This window comes from Triticum aestivum, chromosome 1B (genome assembly GCF_018294505.1).
Source record: "Triticum aestivum cultivar Chinese Spring chromosome 1B, IWGSC CS RefSeq v2.1, whole genome shotgun sequence".
NCBI classification, from domain to species: Eukaryota; Viridiplantae; Streptophyta; class Magnoliopsida; order Poales; family Poaceae; genus Triticum; species Triticum aestivum.
In genome coordinates, this window is record NC_057795.1 from 646,839,741 (window position 1) to 646,847,987 (window position 8,247).

The window sequence follows — 8,247 nt, forward strand, 5'->3', positions numbered from 1 at the left end:
GAGAGAGAGAGGTTATCAAGTGAATACGACTCAGCTCCATTATACGACGTTTGCAACTCTCCACATCCCAAAATGGATGAAGAAATAGCAGAGCTCACATGCATGGAACTGGGAAAGCGATCAGCACCGGCCGGGATGGCGGCTAGCTAGGCCACGTACGAGGACGTAGAACAGGCCCATGACGCCGGTGTGCCGGCGGTCGCTGCTGAGCACCTCGCCGTCGCTCATCTTGGTGGATCCCGGCTTGGGGTAGCACGTCGACATGCCGACCATGTAGTTTGCCTCGTTCCCTGTGCCGTAGATTGGAAGCGATTCACAGAGAAGGCGTGTCCGTCCTGTGGTAAGTCGAATATGTGTGTGTACATCACTCAGAATATTATACAGTAGTAGCACTGAGCAGAGCAGTGCATAAGCACAACAGATAAGCGATTAGGGCACTGATCCGATCCATTACCTGGCCATGCAAAGAAGCACCAGTTCCGCTCGAGTGCTGGTGCCCGATCGACGCCGAGCACGATGTCGCCTCCACGAGGTAAGATCACTCTAGCAGCCTTGACATGGATACACTCATTGTGGGCTCGGTTTTCTGGACTGCATGATACTCCACCTGCACAATCAACGTACAGCTTAAAACCCTAAACCCTAAATCATAGATAGATAGACCAACCAACCTAGTAAACACTTAGCTTAATTTCAGATTGTGATTAGTTTGAAATAATAATAATAATAATAATAATAATAATAATAATAATAATAATAATAATAATAATAATAATAATAATAATAATAATAATAATGCGAGAGTTACCAAATTCTTATAGAGTTGCCGTCATGTGAAGTTCTATATATTTCGCATATATACCTTGCAAGAACCCTGGGCAGTTCCAGCGAGCAGAGCGGTATCAATGACATCAATTACGTAGATACTGACCGGCACCATGGCATCGGTCCAGTCGAGCCACGTCACCGTGTACTGAAAGAACAGCTTCCGCGCGTTCCCAATGAACCCTTGTTTGACCCGACACCGCGTCTGATCATAGCAGCAGAGCATTCCTCCAGTGTAGTTCTTCGAGATTGCTCGCCCGTCCTCGCCAACCGTAACGTTGTAAAGGTCGCACTTGCACTCGGTGCACCCAGGCTTGTCGATAACTCCCCTTGTGTCGATGGCGTGAATATTGAGGGACCATTTCTCCTCGTAGCCTGGAGGGGCCTTCTCCGGATTGCCGGTCTCTATGCCATAACGATCAGGGACCCATGTGGAGGTGTGGCGAGTCTCAGAACCATGCCCGAAGTACTGCCCTAGACTGGTCTTGCAGACTCCATCGTTCCTCCTTGTGAGTATCCCCTTCCGCGCGCCATGGCCCTTCTTCAAAGCATAGTATGGTACTGCAACCCAGTGATGCAGGTACGTCTCGTGGAGTGGAACGGGGATGCCGTTCTCGTCGACTACCTCGGCGTCAAAGCTCTTGACGGCAAGGTGGCCTCGGGGAAGGCAACATCATAGTAGTACTTGTTTGAGACTGATCCAAGGGCCAATAAGATGGGAGGGGAACGGAAGGTCTTTGATTTCACATTTAGGGCTTGGGAGGGTAGGCCCACTGATAAGAGCCAGCTGGTGAGCAGCACAACGGACACAACCATTTTCATCTTCTTGTAACCAGCAGCTGCAAAAGCCGAGCATGAATCGATCTATCAGAAGAAACTAATAGGTAGCTAGCTAGGAGGACTATGCAAAAAAAGAAGCAAACCAACATATATGGCAGCAAACTAGCTAACAACACCTGATAAATACTCCTCCCTTCGTAACAAAACAGAAGACGTTTTTTGTGCTCTATGGAAAACCAAAAAACATTTTGATACAGAGGGAGTAGTAATAACTACAGTAGCCTACTTCATTTGTTGTCGTACGTGTGGTGTGGATTAACTGTTTTTGAAGAAAACCTAACGAATGGTAACATCCCTTATATTTGGCTGAAAACATACTACAAAATATCTTGTGTTCATTACCAACGAAAATGCAGCAACAAAAGTGAGTATATATTTTTTTCGATAAAGGGTGAATTTTTATTGACTCAAGATGAAGCATCAAGAGGATACAAACACAATGAGCACACACCCGGCCTCTGCATAGCTAAGATGCACGCAGCCAACACCAAGACACGCACACAAAAACTCGCCGGCGAATAGCAAAGTCATGTAAGACCAAAAGTGAGTATATATATGCAGCATAAACTTGTATTCATTAATCTGAGAGTGGTGATGAAAAGAAGAAACCCAACAACATGTTTTAACACACCACTGCCTACATGCACTCCCATGACCAGCGAATGAATACAAGTTGTTGGGTTTCTTCTTTTTCTCTGGCCCATCTTAATATTCATAGGTATATGGTCCGGTCCAAAATCTCATGGCTCCGCCCCTGTGACCAAGGAGGTGAGCCTCTTGGCAAAGCTAGTTGGCTTTCTTCCTGGCATATGCATCAATGCATGCATGTGTGTGTGTGTGTGTGTGTGTGTGTGTGTGTGTGTGTGTGTTTTCTTTGAGTTTCTTCATGGTGTTTGTCCACGAGAGAAATCTCCACAGAATTGTGAGAGGAAGAAGAGGTGCTACGAACTGAAACTTTTATATATTAGGCAAGTCGAGAAGAACAGTTTTATTACTTAGGAAAGGGAGCAGAGCTAGCTAGAAGCAGGAGAGGAAGCGTACCAGGACGAAAGGGAGAGGAGAAGAGAGGAAGAAGAAGAGGTGCTGTGAGGAAGCAGCACCAACAGCGCACAGCTACCAGGTGAAGTGCAACCGAGTTGAAACTTCTATATCTATATTAGGCAAGTCGAGAAGAACAGTTTTATTAATTAGGAAAGGGAGCAGAGCTAGCTAGAAGCAGGAGAGGAAGCGTACCAGGACGGAAGGGAGAGGAGTAGTGGAGTTTGGAGCAGAGTTGGCGCGGCCCATCTTCAGTTTATAGCCCACGAGCGTAGCGTTCAGCGGCGGTGGCGCGCCATCGGCTGTCCTGCTGTCCCCTTCTTGTTCAGCGGCGGCCTCAACGCGTGGTGTGGAACGACACACCACCTTCTCTCGAGCGTAGCGTTCCTTCTAGACGACGCCATGTGCCTGCTGCATGCACAAGACATATATCTTTGAGGAGGCTTGTGGTTGATGGATATCGGGGTAATCCAAACCAATATGGAAACTCTCGGCGAGCTGAGCAGGAGTCTGCCAGAATCGTCCATCGGTTTGCACATAGATCCCTATAAAAACAACTAACTCACGAGCGGTTCAGGCAACGCTGACGTGGCCGATCTTTCCTCTCCCGGGTCGGTTTTGCCCTTATTCGATCAAATCAGCGAGTTTACGGTCTAAATCAATCAATTTCCAAATTCGTGGCCTAAAGTGTGCAATTAGTTTGAGTTAATGTTTACGGACTAAACAATCAGTTTGAGTTTACGGTCGAAACAATTAATTCATTTCACTCTTTTGTGTGTGTGTGTTAGAGAGAGAGAGAGATAGAAGGCACCCTCAAAGTGATGATTTGAAGGAAATTTTCCTTTTGTTTTAGCAGTGGGCCGAACCAAGAGGAAGAAGAAGTCGGCGGGGTGCCGCCGGAGCCCACCACAGGACTCGAGGCCCAGCCCAGCCCAGCCCAGCGCACCTACCAAGACCGACCGACTTTCCCCTTCCCTGCTCCTCCATTCCTCTCCTCCTCCTCCTGCCGCCATCGCCGTTGCCGTCAGCCGTCGCCGCCGCCGCCGCATCTCCCCCGCGCCGCCGCCGCATCTCCCCCGCGCCGCCGCCTTGACGCTCCGATTTGTCCGTCCGACGGTCAGGTACGCCCTCTCCTACCCGCCTCGATTCACCACTTCTTCCATCAGTAGGACGATATGGTGTCCTAGGAGCTCAAGAATATAATCTGGCCGCTTGCCCGTGGAGTGGATTCCTCCGCACCCGCACCCGCACCCGCAGTCCCGATCCCGTGTACGGCGTACGCCGGCTCTTGTGTTACCAAACAGAAAAGCCCTCCGCCCGTCTGCCGTCGCCGGACTACACGGTCGGCCGCTTGGAGATATTCCAAGGGGGAGGGAAGATTTCAGTCGATACCACATGGTTTATTCCTGGTCTTATGATCCAGCCTGCAACCGGTGCAATATAGATAGTTAGCTGAAGATCCTCACCCCGTGTCGCGCCATGTAGCAGCCTGCACTCCATAGCAAGGGAAGGGGGATTAAAGTAAATTGAGCTGAACCCACCGCCGGAAATCGCGTACCTACCAGGTTTCATTTTGGCAGATGTGAATAATATGAGACCATGAGATTCAGTCCAGGAACCTGCTCTTCTTCTGCTGCACAGAGCACAGACTAGCAGCCAGCCATGGAAGAACTCCATGTAGTACTATTATGACCATATGTACACACCAAATCTTGTGAAAACCTCTGGATGGTACTAGTACAACTTAGTTTCAGTACGTCCGCTGTATCAGAATTCCAGTAAGCACTGCCAAGATAAATAAATTGCCTTCTGTGTCCTTCAAACACTTGTGCAGAGCGTTGTATATAGGTTTTTTCTTTTTCAAGCTACATGTGCTGCATTGAAAGGGAGCTCCCTTTTCTGCACTCAGCTCAGGCACAATGGAGTTAAGCAGGGTCTACACCGTTGCGTCTGTTTCCTAAAGAAATTACCCAAGATGTCTCACACATGTCTGTAGAGAACAGCGTCTTCTTGTTTCCAATGGTTTTAGCTCCAATGGATCTCCCTCTGTCTCTGTTTCTGGGATCAGTGCATCATTGTCACTCCCCGGCAAGTCCCAGCACCAGGTAGACAGGCCTTGTGAGAGAGACAGAGACGATTGCTCAGGCCCGATGTTCTGGTGCTTGCTAGAGTGCTTTGTATGGCTGAAGGATTCCTCAGCAGGCCGTGTTGTGATGTACGAACAGTATTTGGTTGATGAGGAGGCTACTCGCCAGTAACCCCTATTTTCCTTCTTGCTGTGACAGAAATTGTCAATTGCCGCAAAGCTACTGAATGCCAGACTGTATAATCACCAGAGGGGAGTCAGATTGTTTATAACACAAATCTCTACATCTTCAAACTGTCCCCGTAATGCCCATTTTGAAAGTGTACAGACTGTATTTTGAAGCGGTGCCCACATGTAGGAGTAACATAATTTCACATCCGTGTCCTGTGTTTGAATTTGATACCGGCATGGAACCAGTCACTTTGTCTCTCAAGTTGTCAGAGGAACATCTTTTATGTTTCGCACCTTGGATCGGTAACTTCAAGTAACATTTTCCACATTTCTGTCCTGCAGCAGCAGCAGCAGCAGCAGCCTAGTCGTCATCGTCGCCGATGGCAGGGTTCGGCAGCCTGGCGTCCAAGACGAAGAATGTGGTGGTGGCGGGCGGGCTGACGGGGTTCGTCTTTGGGGTGTACTACTACACCATGTGGGCGGTGGGCAGCACCGACGAGCTGCAGGTCACTATCGACAAGTTTGAGGACCTGAAGAAGAAGGAGGAGGCAACCTTCGCAGCCGCCGCAAGCGCCTCCACCCCGGGATCATCATAAACAAATGCGCCCTTAACTTTGAAACTAGCTGCTGCTGCCTCTCAACCTGCCCGGGACAATGGGTTTGGTTTGTATTGATAATAATGGGTGCTTTTAGTTAGATGGAGCGTTTTCATTCCTGGCATGGATGGAGTTTGGAGTTGATGATGCTTTTGTTTGTGTGAATGGAATGTTAGCCGCTGTGTCTGGAAGTTATGATATATGATACTGCCTCCACTTCAAAATACAGTCTCCGCTTCAAAATATAAGGTGTAATGTTTCTGTCCCCCTCAGAAATAAATCAGGCCTTTTTTTCGTGGGAAATAAATCAGGCTTTTCGATGTTTGACCTTTAGTAGTTTTGCAACGGATGGAGTAGTACCTTTTGGAGGCAGGGTCCTCTGGTTTGTCGTCGCTGTGTTGAAATATGTTGCGGTCCCTCTCTCTTCATCAGTCCGGTCTTTTCGATGGATGATTGATCGGTCGAAACATGAATGAATTCATTGTAATGATAAACTGCATCCGTTCCTTTCTTTTTTGGGCAGCAAACCATGTCTTCCACATGGTGCATCCGCCCTTTCTTTGTTTCCTAGGAATGAGGGGCGTGTGCCGGCACACGGGACCGGGCTGATCATGTGTTGGGAGTCCTTGCCTTGTTCCCCAAGAAGGTCCGGCAATGAAAGAATTTGGTTAATCAATGAAAAGTCGGTTTGCCAAATGGCCACCCACCTGATATGATCATCTCACGATAACTAAGCGGATTTATTCCTAGATTTATTTCAGAATTTTCGGTGATGCGCGTTCAGTGCGAGACGTCCCGTTGACTACGAGGCGCCTTTGATGACTTCGTCAATCTCAAGATGATTATCTGCGTGTGTATGTTCATAGAGATGAGTGTATGCGCGGATATATGAGCGTATGCGTCTATGCTGTGTTCAAAAAAAAACTGAGCTGCGTGTTTTAGGGACAGTTTTTTTGGCCGATTCTCCCAGAATTGCCCCCCTCCCAACTTCTGCCAGAATTGCCACTTCATATTTTTTCTACAATCCTATCTAGGTAAGGTCCAATTAGTTAGGATTGTAAAAAAGAATACAGAGTGGCGATTCTGGGAGAAGCTGGGAAGGGTGGCGATTCTGGGAGAATCGGCCAAAAGAACTGGCCCTGTTAAGGGCATAAGTTTGCTAAAAAAAAAGAAGTTTAGGGCATCCGTCCATGTAAAACCCAACGGTCAGGGAAAATCTCGGGGGGATGGCCCTCTCGAGTGTGTTTCCGGAAAAAGGAAGGAAGGAGTCTCGTCATCTCGTGTGAATGAATGAAAGAAACTAAATACAACGAGATTGTGCTTCCATTTATTCGTTCGTTGGATTTAACCGCCGCCAGACGATACAGACAGACACGTACTACGTACGGCGAGAGAACAATAATAAACCAGCAGGGAGCGGAATCGCCCACCGCCGGCCGTACGTGCGCGCCCGATTTCGTTGTCGCCGTCGAGGGCCGCGTGCTAGCTCCGGTTCTTGTCCGTGCTGCCGGGCTTGGCTTTTTGCCGCCATGGCGCTCGGCAACAACGCCGTCGTGCTCGGCTCCGGTGAGTTCCCATGCTCATCCCTCAGCTTCGGTCCACATCTATCTACCATGCATCCATCTATGGCGCTCTCGCCGCCGGCGACTGTCCCGTCCTTGTGAATCTATCTGATGTGCTGCTGATGCTGTGGTTTAGCTTACATCTAGCTTCCTGCTTAGGGTTTAGCTTATATCTACTAGCTTCCTGCTTAGAGTTTAGCTTACCTACTAGCTGTTGGAAATATAAGCAATTTACCGAATGATTTTATTAACAGAAATACTAGATGAAGCATGATTACTATAGCAGTGATAAAACAAGTCATGCGATTTGACAAAGAGAAGGTAAATAATATCTGCATATATGAGGTAGAACCGATCATCTCTAGAGCAGACAGTAGATCAAGATGCATATATGAGGTAGATCCTAACATGTGTAGGGCAAACACTAGAAGAAGCAACTATGACAGGACCTCTAACAGGAAAAGCAAGAACACGTACGAGACAGCAGCCGGAGTAGAGGCACTGGACTTGGGGTCGGTGTCCTCCATGTCGTCGAGGAGGTTGTCGACGTCGGGGAAGTAGTCGTCGTTGGGGAAGTAGTCGTCGGAGTCCGGGACGTCCGTGACGAAGGAGTCAGTAGTCGCGCAGAGCGCTCCCCAAAAACCTTATCACCCTTCTCCCGTACAGGACTCAAAGAGGTGCGGTTTCGGAGGCCTACTGTCCCGACCTGCGGTGCACGCCGCAAGCCGGGATGGAGAAGATCGAAGCAGCAACGCAGTGCTCAGAAACCGATGGCGAGAGGAGGATGTAGTTCTGGTGCGTCTCTCTGAGAGGAGCGACCTCCCTTTTATAGGCGCAAGAGAAGGAGGCGAGAGGGCAGCGGCGGAAGGTGAAACGAAGAGACGAAGACGAAACGAACAGCCAGCAGCCGAAGGGTTGCACCGTTCGCATTCAAACTCCACTATCGCAAAACTTTTCAGCTTCCGTGTGACCTTTCGTATACTCGTAGTGCGTGGCAAAAATTTAGACATCGGCTCGGCTCATTCCCGCAACCCGCGGCGCGTCGTGAGGAGGCGAGGCGTGGCGTGGCGTGGCGTGGCATGGCGGCGGAGGAGGAGCGCGCGTGGATGTCCCTCTTGTTCTCATGCTC

At 49.0% G+C, this 8,247-nt stretch overlaps 1 long non-coding RNA gene and 1 pseudogene across 1 annotated transcript; one reads left to right on the forward strand and one right to left on the reverse strand.

Moving 5' to 3' along the window:
• Positions 1–120: 120 nt before the first annotated feature.
• LOC123081462 (uncharacterized) lies at positions 121–2,095 on the reverse strand (annotated as a pseudogene).
• Positions 2,096–3,569: 1,474 nt separating this feature from the next.
• Positions 3,570–5,799, forward strand: LOC123098423 (uncharacterized). Its single transcript, XR_006447776.1, has 2 exons — positions 3,570–3,824; positions 5,303–5,799. It is a non-coding gene; the product is annotated as an uncharacterized lncRNA (long non-coding RNA).
• Positions 5,800–8,247: the final 2,448 nt, after the last annotated feature.